This window comes from Anomaloglossus baeobatrachus, chromosome 4 (genome assembly GCF_048569485.1).
Source record: "Anomaloglossus baeobatrachus isolate aAnoBae1 chromosome 4, aAnoBae1.hap1, whole genome shotgun sequence".
Classification (NCBI taxonomy): Eukaryota; Metazoa; Chordata; class Amphibia; order Anura; family Aromobatidae; genus Anomaloglossus; species Anomaloglossus baeobatrachus.
Genome location: NC_134356.1, coordinates 399,526,193 through 399,543,929, shown reverse-complemented (window position 1 = coordinate 399,543,929; position 17,737 = coordinate 399,526,193).

Genomic DNA, 17,737 nt, shown 5'->3' with positions numbered 1-17,737 from the left:
CATCTATCTAGGCCAGAGTAATCATATTGCTTCATATTCATTAAATGGAACTATACTTGGGACTACCAAACATGATAAAGACTTTGATATTCTGGCTACTAATAAGCTAAGCATATATATATTAAAACTCAATTTTATTAGAAAATTACAGAACTTGATTAAAACATTGAATTCATAAAGCAAGGGGTCCAATAACCAGGGATGGCCTTACAACCAGAAAAAAATGTATAAATATAGTATGGTTCAATAACACACTATAATACCATGCATGAAAGAAGGCCAGGATAATGATCACATGTCACAGGTATGAATATAGTCTAAAAGATTCTAAAGCCAACTCACTGTACAATAAATTGGCAAAGGTAATTATAAAAAAGTATACAATGCTGTGCTGAAGTCAAATTTATAAGCCCTAAACCAAAATAAACGCTTAACAAGTTAAAGTAAACTTGGTCCCAGCCTAGTGTTAGTCCATTTAACAGAACCGCATCCGTATGAACTAATGCAACTCTCTATTGTGCTAAGGGCAATGAAACATCAAAGTACAAACTTATATGTAACCTGGTGCAAGGCCTCCTGTGCCCAGATGCGTGTTTCACCTCTTTTTCATCAGGGGACATATGACGGACTAGGTAAGGGGCCTTAGATATCATCCTAATTGGCTGCATAGCCATGTGTGGATCGTTTATTAATGATGGCATGGATGCCACCGGAAACTGGAACACCTAACACTTATTAATTATGGCCGGTAGGTCGAAAAGTGTGGCTCACCCTCCACATGGAGGTTGTCGTGGTAATGAGTAAATTTTTTGCCATTCCTGAGTCGGAGCCACCAGGTATCCAGAACAACTTCTCCTTCCTGCTTCCGCCGGATCTTGGGCCTGATGGGGTACTACCGGAGGTTCGTCAAGGGATACACACAGATGGCGGCCCCCTTGCAAGACCTTCTGGTGGGTCAGTCTGTACACGGCAAATCCTAAGGGCCTCCGTTCCAGTGGGGCAAGGAGCAAGAAGATTCCTTTGAACGGATGAAGTCTGCCCTGACTGGGGACAAAATCCTGGCCTATCCCGTTCGTACTGTATACGGCTGCCAGTAATGTGGGGCTCGGGGCTGTTCTGTCACAGGTGCAGAAGGGCAAGGAGAAGTTGATAGCCTATGATAGTCGGAAGTTGAGGCCCACGGAGAGGAACCCGGAGAATTATAGCTCCTTCAAGCTGGAGTTCCTGGCACTCGTATGGGCCGTGACCGAAAGGTTCAAGCATTACCTTGCCGCTGCCAAGTTCAAAGTGTACACAGACAATAATCCGTTAACTCATCTGGATACAGCGAAACTAGGAGTCTTGGAACAGCGTTGGGTCGCAAGGTTGGCAAATTATGATTTTAATATAAAGTACAGGGCTGGTCGCAAGAACACCAACGCAGATGCGCTGTCTAGGATGCCCCATCTGTTCGATGATGGGAGGGATGAAGATGACCTGGAAGAAGTAGAACTGCCTGCATTTCATCGGCCCCCGTCTGTGGAGCGGCCTCAACTATGTAAGAAATGACCTGTGACCCATTGCCTCACCATGGCTGGCAGGAAGCCCAGGACATTGCGCTCCTGCACATGCACACTTTGATCTGCCCTGTTGAGGGCAGAGTAAAGTACAATGTTTGAGAGGTGCAAATAAAGGTCAAAGACCACCAAAGCATGCGCACTACAGTACTTTGATCTGCCCTCAGCACGACAGATCAAAGTTTGCATGCGCTGGAGCACAATGGAAGTCTCTCAGTGAATGACGCAGGACACATCATGCACACAGGGCTAGGCAGTAGGACTGCGATTGCAGCTGAGAGGAGGATCTGGACTGAGAGTAGCAACGCCCATCGGACCAGACCACCCCATAGGTGAGTATTATAAGGCCCGTTTCACACGTCAGTGAAAAACACAGACGTTTTTCACTGGCATGTAAAACACGCACATGTCCCTGCGTGTGCCGTGATTCACGGCACACGTGGGTTGTCTAAGTACAATCCGGGCTCCGTTCTCCGTGGCCCGTGATTGCACTTAGAAATCCACTCACCTGTGCCCGCTCCCGCTCTCCATGGTCCTGATCGCTCCCGCGATGCAGCATCCGGCCGGCGCTGACCCCTGCAGCAGCTGCTTCCGGGTCGGCTGTGTCGTGCATCATTAATATGCGCGACAGTAATCAGCCGGCTTAGAAGCAGCAGGCTGCACGGGCTGCAGAGAGCGCGGCTGAAGCCGGGTGAGTAAAAATGTTTATTATTTTAAATGCACGTTTTTTTCTGGCACGTGTTTCACGGACCACACCACTGCATAGTTCGTGGGACATCAGTGATGCCAGAAAAAAAAGGACATGTCTCCGTGCGCACGCGGGTACGCCGCACGGAGACACGAGCAGTGAAAAATCACTGACGTGTGAGCAGACCCATTGATTATAATGGGTCTGCGTATGTCAGTGTTTCTGGTACGTTTAAAAAAAAGCACAAACGTACCAGAATCACTGACGTGTGAAAGGGGCCTAAAGGTGTTTTTTCCATTATATAGCATGGCCTGGACGCTTATATACAGTATTCTGGAACGCTGTATATAAGGGCTCACTCATGGTGGCCATAGCTCATGAGGGAAAAATCTGGTGACAGGTCCCCTGTGCAATATAATGAAAGAACATGGCACTCCTTTTAAGAATTGGTAGTGCACGGGTAGGATCCCACTTCATATATAAATTCAAATACAGAACCCTGCAGTTGACCTTAAGTTGAAGAAAACATTTTTAATGGTGGCTGTACAGTGCATTAAAGTGACGTTTCAGTCACAGGGACCTTCATGAAACATAGACACTGTGAGGAAGCCAAGGGGAATCAAATGACCTGCAATCTGGCAGCGCTGGTGACTAGTGTGTATGTGATGCCCTGGCCTATCAGGTCGTCACAGGGTATTGTGCAATCTGCCCTTCTGTACAGTATCCACCTCTTCCTTGGTTACAGGTCCCTGACCTTTGGTGTTGCCAAGAACAAGCTAATCAAAATCCTAGGAACACTCTGCACCACACCCACCAGACACACCAGTGGACGGCCTGAGTGGAATAGGGTCGCCCACTTGGGAGGTTGGTTAAGGAGAGGTCAGGAGTGTTAGGAGACAGCCAGTTGAGCAGTGACTCTCAAGAGGAGAGGTCACAAGTCGGTTGAGTGGTGACTCTTGAGTGGACAGGTCAGGAGCCGGGCTCCGTGAACTACTAGGTGGCAGACATTGGTCTGGGCCTAGTAGGAGCTGGACCCCGGTCACAGGGGATCATGACAAAAGGCACGGACTGTCGAGGAGGATAGCTGGCAGCCTTGTGCCATCACAGGGCAGGAGCCAGGGCACGACGGGGTACGTGGACCCCAAGAAGGAGCTTCAGGCGTCCAGACAATTTACCCGACGAGGACGGAGCCTTCAATATCCATTCTCCACCCGCTCCAAAATCGGGGTACTAGCGCAACGAGGGGGATAGGACTTTCCCACTACATGGTCCAGAAAATCCCAAGCGTGAACCCTGAGAGCAAGCTCACCAGTTAGCCATACTGGTGAGCGGGACCCGATCAGTTTTATACTTAAGGGACCAATCAGAAAACTAGGTGCCAAGGCAAAGGTCACAGACTAACAGGCAACACCAACATGCACGGGATCCAGGCATGCTCCCTCTCATTGGCAGCGGTGTCCAGAACTTTGGTTTACCACAGTTGTTGGTGTCAGCGTTATTGAACTGAGTGACCCTTACCATCCCAACGGCACCTCCCCGTCACCCTCATCGAGTCCCAGAGTATTCCCCATGTCAATTACAATGCTTAGCATGGCTATGATGGAGCCAGAAGTGCCACACAGAAAAAGCTTGCTGATTGGCTGATCTGCAACATTTCAAAAAGCTTAATTCGGATGACAAACCCGAACAGGAACTGGACGTATAGGTAAATATTTGTGTCCGAGACCCAGATGCCCAGAGTTTGGTACGAACACCAAACTTTACAGTTTGGGTTCGCTCATCCTTAATAATTTGTACTCCAGTCTTACAAAAGTAATGACCAAAATAAATAATTAATTTTCCCCTATAGTGCCTGTGGCAGAGGAAATGAGCAACAGTTGGCAACTTTTCCCAGTAATTTGAGAGTTGAAACTGATATTAAAGGGTTAGAAAAAAAAAATTCACACTTTGCATTAACACAATTACTGTATATGTAAAAAGAAAATGTAGAGACATATATATATATATATATATATATATATATGTGTGTGTGTGTGTGTGTATATATATGCTGTATATATATATGCTGTATATATGTATTACTGTACATATTTTTCTTAATTATTTGTGTAATATAAAGTTACATTTTAATTATGAGGGTTCTAATGACAGTCAGAATGTTATTATATGCAGACTTTGTTATCTTAACAGGGTATATGCCACGTTGGTTTCTCGTCTCTAGACAGATTTTGTACCAAAGTCTCACTTTCCTTGTGTGACTTTGGAATTTAAATGTTTTCCTTTATTTTGGTGCATCAAGGATTAATGTCAGTTTTACTTGCTAGCAGCTTCTGGTTACTTCTCCTCACGTGTAGTCGGTTTGTGACCACATCCATCACCTTTAAATAGTCAGATATACCATCACATGATGACGGTTACAGAAGATCCATATACTTATACTATGGACTAGGTATGTTATCAGTGACGGGGTGAAAGAACCATATAGGAACGTTATTGTGCTCAGGGTACAGCTTCAGTTGAGCTGTCCCCACTCCCTTATCCATAGCACCAGGACACACCTTTGTTACTGTGTTTCCAGTGTACCATTTGTGGCGGCGCTTGTCAGGGGTTCCCTGGTGTCTGTTAGAATGCTACTGGTCTTTGCTCACACTCAGACTCAGCCTGAACCCAAGATAGCCTTACCGTTTGGGTTTTCTGGAGGGAGGGATAAATTCATGGTGTTTCAGAAGGCTATTAAGTTATACTTCAAGCTGTGCTATCGATCATCAGGGAGTGAGGAACAGCAATAGTGTTCTTTCTTTTACAGGGTGATTCCCAGTTTTTAGCCTTCTCTCTGCTAACCAACTCTCAGTTGTTACAGTCAGTGGATGAGTTTTTTGTGTCATTGGCCCTTGTATATAGTGACCCTCATTGCATCTCTCTTGTCTAGTCTTAACTTTATAGGCTCCAGCAGGAGGTGTGGCTGGCTGAGGATACTGCTGAAAGTTTTTGAGATGGGTCACTGACTCCCTATTGAATGATCCTGTGCTTAGTATTCTTTTCTGTCCGGGGTTGTGAAGCAGTCTTAAGGACTCGATGGCTCAGTATTCTGCTCCAGAGTCATTGGAAGCCACCATGGCCCTTGCTATTAGGGTGGATAGATGACTAAGGAACAGTTCTATGAAGATCCTGTCCCAGCTCCCACCTTTCAACATATTGTTTTCTCTAGGGAGAAAATCTCACAGGTGCAGTTTGATGAACCCATGCAGTTGGGGGCCTGCCCTCAGATTATGTATTTAGCAGTGGGATGGGGGCATGCTTCTACTGTGACCTTAAGGGGCATTCTATTGGGGTTTATCTATCCATACACAAACATGTAACAAAATCTAAAAAGCTGCATCACCCAGGTTGTGTGGAGGAAGGGAACTTGGATGTGTATATTTCCCCTATTTTTCCTTTTATTCTGCCTAAGGTGCTTCCGGAAGGTAGAGACAATATCTTATTTACTCTTCAGGTTACTAGGTATTGGTATCCCCCCAGGAGATGTGGTCAACCAAGGGAAATTGTCCCTACTGATTGTCCTGTTTCTGAATGTATGGTTGTGAAGTAGTTTTTTCCATGTATACTCAAACATGACACCCCATCTGAAAAACCGCCCCGCCCAGGTCGTGTAGAGGAAGGAGACCTGGGTGTGTACTTTTCCTCCATACTTCCCTCCTTTCTGGCCAAGGTGTAGCCAGAGAAAAGTGGCACAATTCCACCCTCATATTACAGGTTCATTCTAGACCTCTGTATCCCGCCAGGAGAGGTGGTCATTCCTACTGAGTACTCTGCTTCTTTGGGCAGGTTTTAAAAGTTCCGGGGAGATGCCCTGGTTGTTGGTCCTTCAAAGGGGTTACCTCTTTCTAAGAAATGCATGGCTGGTAATACATTTTTAGGTCCGGACCTGTGTGTGTGTGTGTGTGTGTGTGTGTGTGTATGACTACATATGAGTGTCCACTAATAAGATCAAGTGGAAGTTTGCATCTGGGACTCTGGTTTCTCGGTTTATCGGTCCGTATTGAGTACCGGATCTTATTAATAATTCAGCTGGAGTTACACCCAGTACTTAATACCCATAACGTTTTCACAAGTCGTCAATCAGGAGATGTATCATGTTTCAAGAGCATATGTTATTACCACCGTAACTGATTTGCATTATTGGTAACCTTGAGGGTCAGGAGACAAAGGAAGTGAACACTAGTAGATCAGGGCATGCCTTCTGTATCTATTATCTAGGCAAGTCCAGTGAAGAGGGTCCAAAGGCCCCTTTTAGACAGTGGTTTTTCTAGGAGACTTGTGACAGATTTGGTACTGGAGTCTTACTTTGTCATGTGAGACTCTAGAATTTAAATGTGTTTTAATTTCAATTGATGCTCCAAGGGTTAATGTTAGTTTTCCTTGCAGCTTTTGGTTACTTCTCATGTGAAGCCGATTTGTGACCACACTCATTACCTTTGAATAGTCACAAATACCATCACATGATGCTGATTATAGAGAATCCACATTCTTATACTAGCCACAGAGGAGGAAGGCTGCTCTGGTAGCCACTCAAGGCCTGGTGATGCTGGATCCCTTGCTGATGGTGTAGTCCTGCTAGTGTCAGCAGTGTAGGCTGCAGACCTTGTGTCTGGCTACAGCCATAAAGTTTGTATTATCCTATTTATTTATTCCCCTGTTTGTCTTCCTTTTTGCTCATGTTTTATTATTGAAATGGTGGGACTATTTTTCTTGCCGATCATCTCATCAGTGAGGGTGATTTCAGGGCTAGCAAGGGACCAGGTATATGATCAGCGACGGGATAAAAGATCTCATATAGGGATGTTAGGGAGCTTAGGGTACAGCTTCAGGTGAGTGCAGGAGGTGTCCGCTCTCCTTTCTCCCTAGTGCCAAGGCACACAACATGACAGTATATTGCTGAACTAGTGATAGAAATAGACGTATTTGATCATGCACAAGGTGTGAAATTTGAAACCATGTATCAAAACAATTGATCATTAATTTTTCAGACAAAACAACGAAACCTATTATCATAAAAAAATCAAATTTCCTTTATTTTTGTATCACGAAACAACTATTTTGATGTTATTAATAATTTGCATGATATTTGAAAAAACAAAAGACATACAAATATGAAATTCAATGAATACAAATTGCTAATTTACATTACTTGAACTTTTATTTTTTTCAATTTAGTAGAAGAATGCCATGAGAAAATCTATATATTATTAATATGGGTACAAATTTAGAAAAATGATGTTAACTGTTACAGTGCTTTATAGAACTTTGGGGAATAAAAAAAGCTAACAAAACATATCATACTTTATACCAAAGAAAGTTAAGTATAATTAATTAGATAAAAAATCCATCATGCTTTAGGCTAATACTCGTCAAAGGATTAAGATGTTGACAACAATTTACTTACAATCAAATTACATAGAAACCTGGAAAATAGTCAAGTCTACAGTCTCTACTCTCAAACTGAACAGTTTTCTTGCATTCTATTTATTTTAGTAGAAAACTACGGTATATTATTGCAAACATTTAATTATAAAGTTTTCCAATGTTTACATTTTTATTTTCCATGATTTTTCAAACACAAGGCAGGATTTATTTTTCAGCAGTTAATTTCATTATTTCTATCCTCTCCATATCCATCACAGCAATGTTAAGTATTGGCATGGCTGGGATTGGTCTCTGTAAGAAAAAAAGACGCAAAAGGGTTAAAGCAGTTTACACCTAGTCTCCCCGCTCGTGCAGCGCTACGTCCGAGTCATATAATTATCCTTATCCATATTCACTGCTTTCCCCTTCCACTGGTGTCTCTGCCTACTTTTGGACCAAATTACCATTACCACCCTCTGATAAAGTTTTTTTGATTAGTTATAATCACACAAGCTGTCTTTGTCCTTAGTCTGGTGATAAAGTCACAGCAAGCAGCCATAAGTCATTACTATCCACTGTGAGCTTCAGGTAAATAGTAAGCCGTGAAATTACTGGTGACGTCACTCAGGTAATTTGCGGTTACAGCTGGAGGTTCCCACAGCTCTCCACCTATGACCACAAGTAACCTGACCTCAGGGGACCTCAATTAACTCCGTGACCTCACCTCAGAAGGTCGCCTGAGGTTAGGTTAACTGCGGTCACAGGTGGAGGGCCATGGGAACCTCCAGCTGTTACCGCAACTAACCTGAGGGATGTCATCACTCATCACTATGGCTCAGTCTTTGCCTGAAGCTCAAAGCGATCAGTCATGCTCTATGGCCACTCTGTGTTGCTTCAGATTTAGCAGAGCTGGAATCCTTGTGGAGTGTCATGTGGATTACATTGGACCCAAGTCTTTTGGGGTTAATAAAGTAGTGAAAGAGGGTAAGTTTTTTTGTATTTATTTCAAATTAAATATTTTTTTAGTGTTTGTGTTTATTTCTTTTCACTTAAAGATTAGTAATGTGGGGGTCTTATAGACCCTCCACATTACTAATCTATGGCTTAGTGGCAGCTGTGAGCTGCCATTAACTCCTTATTACCACGAATGCCACCGCAGCAGGCCAGGCTTTTCACATCTACTGAATGCAACAATTCTGAGCAGCTGCAGGCTGTTATTTTTAGGGTGGGTGTAAATAAGCATGGATCTCCCCATCCTGAGAATAGCAGCCCCATCTGTCGGGCTTTATCTTAACTGGATATCAAAATTGGGAGGAAGTGCATGCCATTTTTTTTTTTTTTTAAAAATATTTATTTATTTAAATAATTTCAAAAAGCTGCATGTGGTTCCTCCTATTTCAATACACAATCAAGATAAGCACATGGCTTGAGGCTGCAGCCTGTAGCTGTGGCTTTATTCGTGATGGTATTAATACAGGGGGACCCTACGCCAAATTTTTTTTTCAAATTTATTTATTTCATAGAATCATAGAAGGGTAGAGTTGGAATGGACCTCCTGGGTCATCGAGTCCAACCCCCTGCTCCAAGCAGGATTCACTAAATCATCCTAGACAGATGTTCGTCCAACCTCTTTTTAAAGACTTGCATTGAAGGAGAACTCACAACTTCTCGTGGCAGCCTGTTCCACTGGTTGATCAACCTCACTGTCAAAAAGTTTTTTCTAATATCTTATCTGTCTCTCCTCCCCATCAGTTTCATCCCCTAGTCTTTCCTTGTGAAAATTAGAATAAAACTGATCCCTCTACAGTGTGACAGCCATTAAGATATTTCTAGACAGCTATTTGGTCTCCTCTCAGTCTTCTCTTTTTTAACCTAAACAATCCTATATCCTGTAACCGTTCCTCATAGGACATGGTTTGCAGACCTGTCACCATTCTGATCACTCTTCTTTGAACTTGCTCCAGTTTGTTGATGTCTTTTTTTTATAATGTAGTGCCCAGAACAGGACACAATATTCCAGATGAGGTCTGACCAAAGAAGAGTAAAGGGGGATAATGACTTCATGGGATCTAGAATGTATGCTTCTGTTAATACATCCTAGAATGGTGTTTGCCTTTTTTGCTGCTGCATCACACTGTTGACTCATGTTCAGTATGTGATCTATTACTATACCTAAGGGGCACTTTGCACACTGCGACATCGCAGGTGCGATGTCGGTGGGGTCAAATTGAAAGTGACGCACATCCGGCATCGCATGCGACATCGCAGTGTGTAAAGCCTAGATGATACGATTAACGAGCGCAAAAGCGTCGTAATCGTATCATCGGTGCAGCGTCGGCGTAATTCATAATTACGCTGACGCGACGGTCCGATGTTGTTCCTCGCTCCTGCGGCAGCACACATCGCTGTGTGTGAAGCCGCAGGAGCGAGGAACATCTCCTACCGGCGTCACCGCGGCTTCCGTAGGTTATGCGGAAGGAAGGAGGTGGGCAGGATGTTTACATCCTGCTCATCTCCGCCCCTCCGCTCCGATTGGCCGCCTGCCGTGTGACGTCGCAGTGACGCCGCACGACCCGCCCCCTTAACAAGGAGGCGGGTCGCCGGCCACAGGGACGTCGCACGGCAGGTGAGTGTGTGTGTGAAGCTGGCGTAGCGATAATTTTCGCTACGCAAGCTATCACCACATATCGCTGCTGCGAAGGGGGCTGGGACTATCGCACTCGGCATCACAGCATTGGCCTGCGATGTCGCAGTGTGCAAAGTGCCCCTAAGTCTTTTTCACACATGCTGTTGGATACCTCTATTCCTCCAATGCTGTATAAGCTCTTTTCATTATTCTTGCCAAGAAGTATGACTTTGCATTTCTCGCTGTTAAAAGCCATTCTATTAGTTGCTGCCAATTGTTTCAGCTTGTTTAGATCTTGTTGAATCCTCTCTCTCTCTTCTCTAGTATTAGCTATTCCTCTTAGCTTTGTGTCATCAGCAAATTTAATCAGTTTACCCTTTATTCCTTCATCTAAATCATTGATAAAGATGTTGAACAATACGGGGCCCAGGGCAGAGCCCTATGGTACCCCACTTGAGACAGTCTTCCAACCGGATGTGCAGCCATTTATGACCACTCTTTGACTCTGATCACTCAGCCAGTTACGAACTCATCTAACAGTTGCCTTGTCCATTCCACAATTGGTCATTTTTCAATAAGGATTGAATGAGATACTTTGTCAAATCCTTTGCTGAAGCCAAGATACTATATCTACTGCATATCCCTGATCCACCCAGTCAGTGATTCTGTCATAGAAGGAAATTAAGTTAGTCTGACATGACTTATTAGTTACAAACCAATGCTGGCTCTGGTTAATCACTTCATTCTCATCCAGGAACTTGCATAAATGTTGTTTAAGAATTTGTTCAAAGATCTTTCCTGGTATGGAAGTCAGACTCACAGGCCTGTAGCTCCCTGGGTCCACCTTTTTCCCCTTTTTGAAGATAGGGGCAACATTTGCCCTTCTCCAGTCTTCTGGAACTTCTCCTGTTCTCCAAGAATTTTCAAAAATTATGAAGAATGGTTCTAATATTTCCTCTGCTAGCTCCTTCAGTACTCTGAGGTGTATTTATCACCAGCTTAATGTCACAGACAGAGTTTGTGATTACAACCAATGACAGATGCTGTCTCAGAGAGTGGGGGCATGGTCCAAAGGCAGCAAATCTGAGGTGCTGTTAGAAGGGGAAAGCAGTGAATATTTATGAGGGATAATTAGCGACAATCCAATCAGTGATCTCATGTAGCCTCAGCGATCCTGAACCAATCTGATCCTTAGCAGGATCGCTCATCTCTAATTATGAGAAAGCCTATGCAGATGCAAAATGACACTAGCCCTTTCTCTGATGCTTCAGCATTGTGGAAAATGGTGTCAGGTAAGTTTTTTTTCTGTGTGAATCTAATCTCAAAATGTTTAAATTCACTTGAAACTGCAAATTTTAGGAAATTTGACTCAAAATTGAATCTTCTGCAAATTCATTGTACCTCCAAGTAAAATATACTTCCATATACCAGTTTACAAGTGTTTTGCTAATATTTTTAGCACTAAGGTTCAGATACGGCTTTAAAGAAGGCAAATAAGTAATTTTATTATAAAGGTTAATATGAAATACAAATTTAAAGGAAAAGTATGATATTGCGTACACTTTTGTATATTGAACATACAAAGGTTAAGTACAGTTAAATATACTTACATCACCAAGGAGCTTTGGACATCATCTGTCTGGAGGTCAGAGAAGCATGACATAGACAGAGGACTCCTGGACATCACTGACCGGACGTCTCGGTACAGGTAACACGAGCTTCTGTCTGTGCTATACTTCAGCTGATCTTAAAAAGGCTTGAACAATATTACAAGCCTTAAAGTTAATGTGTTGTAGTCTTATTGATCCATGCCCTTTGATGGCCAGTCACTGGGCATAGATGAACCAGAGATACACCACACATCAGACAATGGGGTAATAAACCCACAGCATTCAAGTCTCCCAAGAATACACATCAGGTATTTGAGCTAGGTAAATGGATATATTGTTTGTCTGTATATTCAAGACAAACACACAGAAATCCTTAAGTATATACAAGATTTTGTAACCATGTACACTTTGTCTGTCTGATTAATCAATGTTATAGTATAACATAATTTATAAACTCAAAAATAGCCATTTTTATATTTGCAATACATTCCACCCTTGGCTATTTTGAGCCATACATTATTTATACAATGTCCCATACCCTAACGGCATAGTTTTAGCGGATGATACAACAACACAAAGCAATGCATGCACAATAGCAAAAATTACTCCTAATATATATAATGCATATATCCAAAAATCAGGTAACTAAGAAAATACACATTCCCACCATCTACCATTATCTTGTGTAATGTAATTAATCTAGTATAAATCCATCTCTACTTGTGATAAATATAGCCACCAAACAAGAGAATTGTCCTATTGCTTTAGCTGCATGTGCTGCTACAGTGAGTGTTCCTACAATTATTATAGATAATCCTTGTATCTATGATTTCGTTAACAATTTTACATTTTTTGTATATAATGAAACAGTCATTATATTGTTAATCTCATATTATTTCCTGCCCTCATACGTTTGCATTTTTTTTTATTTGTATGAGAGACACAAATAATAGCAATCTGTTTATGCCCTGTCTTATTCTGTATTTTTAATTGTTGACATCTGCCTATTTTGCTTTAACAAGTCCTCTGATAGATCAGCTCATGTAACCCTTTGAGTCCTTAGGGCAATCATCTCTTCTGTTAGAGAATGTTCCCCAGTGCAGTTCATATAGGCACAATACAGATTGGAGATGAAGTTTTGGGTCACATCTTCTTCTTCTAGGTCTTCATTTATGTAAAGGGGTCAGTAGCGCCTCGATACAAGTTTCTCATATATTGTCATCACTGGTAGTCTTTATTATACAAAAATGGCTCGTATTCATCAGCTGAGCCAGGTAAACCCATAGATTCTGTTTGGTTTTCAATAAGGCCACATTTTCCATGGTTGGTCTCTGTTTTCGGTCTGAAGGTTGCTTGGCTTCTGACGGAAGTAGATCCATGCCCATGGTGGCGCCAATGATACAACATTTCCAGAGTTTGATCTAAAGGGACAAAAATACACATATTACTCATCTGTCAGTTGGGATGAATTCCCACTTTTCTTGTTTCATAACTGTCAGCACATTGTCTGCTCCTCGAGCAATGACTTCAGCAGGTTGTGGAATACCTTTGTCACTCAATTGTTTCACCCAAATTTTTGCACAATCATTGATAGGATGTGAAGATCCAAATCATTTATCTTCTCTGCAGAACTGAAGGAGCCCTCCCTCTGACTATCTACATTTTAGAAATAGACAGTACCATCAACTGATTAACATGTCACTGTCTCCACTATTCATTAGAATTACCTTAATTAATAATCCTGATCTATCCCTTCTCTTATTAACTGAGTTCAGTTGAAGGCCAAATCTGACCTTTGGACTATGAGACCATCATACTGAGAGGGCATTTACAAGCCTACTGTGGTCCTGATTGAACATACACATAAAACAAACAACAACCATTAGGTAAATACAATACCCATTCATCACAATGGGATGATTACTTGTTTCATTGTTTTAGCCTGATTGCTCTAATAACATGTAAAACTCTGGTCTCCAGTCTAAAAAGAAAGCACAAACATGATTAGCATACAAGCTCAAATAATGCACAAAACACAATTTTATCCAGTCCATTATCCATATGCTAAAAGATTCACATCTAACTTGACAGCCTAAAAAGTTCACTATTTACCCAACCATATTGGTATATTGTGCTGTATTAATTATCAGCATGGGTATGTAAATATGAGACCAACCAAACAATAGCAAAAATAATTGCCCTTCCAATAGACTGAACACAGGGATTCTCCTGGTTTCCAGTCTCTCTGTTAACATTTGGATGGCTCTGTATTGTTTATGAGCAGGAATGGCTTTTGTAATACTTATCTCTTTACATATCTCTGTACATTCTGTATTGGTGGCAATCTCCTCTGTGGTCTCAATATTACCCTTATCTTTTTCAATCTCCTCTGTGGTCTCAATATTACCCTTATCTTTTTCAATCTCCTCTGTGGTCTCAATATTACCCTTATAAATTTCAATCTCCTCTGTGGTCTCAATATTACCCTTATCTTTTTCAATCTCCTCTGTGGTCTCAATATTACCCTTATAAATTTCAATCTCCTCTGTGGCCTCAATATTACCCTTATCTTTTTCAATCTCCTCTGTGGTCTCAATATTACCCTTATAAATTTCAATCTCCTCTGTGGTCTCAATATTACCCTTATCTTTTTCAATCTCCTCTGTGGTCTCAATATTACCCTTATCTTTTTCAATCTCCTCTGTGGTCTCGATATTACCCTTATCTTTTTCAATCTCCTCTGTGGTCTCAATATTACCCTTATCAATTTCCCCCCATCTATCTTCCATTTCAGATGGAGACATCTTGGTGGAAGATGATGATAACCTCTTCTGCTGGGCTTTGATTTCCTGCACCAAACATTTGACTTCAGCGTAAAGATCCAACACCCCCGGTGCTGTAGGCTTTGCTGGTGACGATGAGAAAGTGGGCCCTCTTTCTCCCCGTGTCCTGCTTCGCCTGCGCTGTGGAGATTCAGAATCTTTTGCTGCAACCTTTTTATTATGGGAAACCCCTGACTTTTTATTGAGTCCTCTCCTTTGATACAATTTTCTCTTTTGATACAATTTCCACATCTCGTCAGTACTAATCCCGTCTATTTTATCCCAGGGAACACCATCCTTTATCAGGGCCATAAACATATCTCTCCTGGTAACACGGGATCTACGATTTGTACTACTTTTGACATTGTTACACTGTTCTTCAAAATTAAGCTGACCTCTCTGTTTGGGACCCCATTCTCCCAGACCCCCTAACTGTCGGATCGCCTCCAATGTATTGGAGATGGGTTTCCCAGTGTGATTTACCATTAATGCTATCATGACATGTTTATAAGCTGGAGGGGCATTTCTAATGATACAATTTCTAATAGATACACTTACAACAACTTGCATGTAATCGTCATATGTACTTGCTGAAATAGCATTTTTCATAGCCTCCTCCTTCAATCTCCGAGCACAATCTTTCAATGTAAACCATGGTTTTTCATTAGGCGGCCAGTCCGCCTCAGATGGGTATTTATGCTGCAATGCCATAGCCACAACATCCAACACACTACACACCACATGTGGTCGCTGAACTATCAAGGAACAAAATGCCTCCTTCACTACAGGCTCATGGCTGAGTTGAACAAACTTTGGGCCATCCACAGCATCCAGATGCACTCCATGAGCCCCCGTCTCCCATAATCTGACTATCCAAGCTATCAAAGGTTCATTTGACCTTTGTGAAAAACGATCAAGAAGCTGACTGCAATCCTCTACCATATTCCTGTTCTGTTTACCTGTAGCTGTTTCTACAACTTGTCTATGGTATATAGGATGAACTCTTATTGGGTTAAGATGAGGATCACTTTCCTTCTCCCCACTGACATGTTCATCCTCCTGTTCTGGGTCGGTGACGTTTTCAGAATCAGTTGAGTTCTGTACATCACCACTCCACTCATCTGAGTTCCCCTCTGTCCCTGTTCTGGCTATGGCCAAAGCTACTTCCTTTCTATTCTCCTTCCCTCTCTTCTTTCTGTATTTGTACTGCTCTATACATAAAGCAGACTTGTCTGCATCATGCTGATATCCATCACATTTGTCCACTGACAACTTATTCTGACACTGTGCTGTAACCAATGCAGTCTGGACCTCACACAACTGTCTCTCTAATTCCTGAACTTTTGTTACCATACGTATCTTTTCCTGATGCTGTTTTCTATATGCAGACAACAGGATCCATCCACGCCTACCAACAGCGCCCAATTCTTTACCTTTCTCCACTTTCACTTTCTGCAAGCATTCAACCACATCAACAGGTTCAGCATTTTTCAAACATTTGTCCCATGGTTCACTCAAACCAACACTATGCGACCACTTGGTTGCCAAAATATCATAGGGACTCTGTTCCCAACCTGGAATCTCAATGCATTCACTCACAACCACTTTTTTCTTAAAAAGAGGCATATTTTACGCAATATCACACTAACAAAAATACTCAAAGCCTTCTGCGTATATCCTGCCGACTACGCCAAATGTTTTGCTAATATTTTTAGCACTAAGGTTCAGATACGGCTTTAAAGAAGGCAAATAAGTAATTTTATTATAAAGGTTAATATGAAATACAAATTTAAAGGAAAAGTATGATATTGCGTACACTTTTGTATATTGAACATACAAAGGTTAAGTACAGTTAAATATACTTACATCACCAAGGAGCTTTGGACATCATCTGTCTGGAGGTCAGAGAAGCATGACATAGACAGAGGACTCCTGGACATCACTGACCGGACGTCTCGGTACAGGTAACACGAGCTTCTGTCTGTGCTATACTTCAGCTGATCTTAAAAAGGCTTGAACAATATTACAAGCCTTAAAGTTAATGTGTTGTAGTCTTATTGATCCATGCCCTTTGATGGCCAGTCACTGGGCATAGATGAACCAGAGATACACCACACATCAGACAATGGGGTAATAAACCCACAGCATTCAAGTCTCCCAAGAATACACATCAGGTATTTGAGCTAGGTAAATGGATATATTGTTTGTCTGTATATTCAAGACAAACACACAGAAATCCTTAAGTATATACAAGATTTTGTAACCATGTACACTTTGTCTGTCTGATTAATCAATGTTATAGTATAACATAATTTATAAACTCAAAAATAGCCATTTTTATATTTGCAATACAACAAGCTGTCATCTTGAGATGACAATGTGTTTTTCAATGACTGGCCTGTATCATGGGGAGCAATACAAAATGTGGTATGACATAGTTGCATCCCAGGAGAGCAGCGAATGTAGTCAATTGCAACTTGTGCCCAGTTAACTCCTGTTGCATAGTGTTTGGTTTTATAAATATTCAGTAGTCTATAAAACCGGCTAATACTAATTTCAAGAATGTATAGATAATATACTCTTACTTAATTTGAATTTAATATTAATAATCATCTATATATATATAATTGCCTTATTCTATCTGTCTGTCCTGCTCCAAAATTGTGTCATTACAGTGACAGTGTCGTTACAGTGACAACTGTCGGATTGGCCGCTAGGCTCAGCCTGGCCCCGCCCCCCCACGGATTGGCCACTCACCTCGGCCTGGCCCAACCCCCCGCATGGATTGGCCGCTCGCCCCGGCCCTCCGCACGCATCGCCCGCCCCAGCGTACACCAGCTCCCGGTACACATGTGCAGGGAGGCGGCATATGCTGACGCCTCGCCCGCTCGGCCCCGCCCCCGGCACACGTTGGCACGCTCGGCCCCGTCCCCGGCGGACATAACTTTGCGATGCTGGGATCGTGATGGAGCCGGTGTACACTGGTAACCATGATACACATCGAGTAACTATAGGAAGCGCTTCCCTTAGTT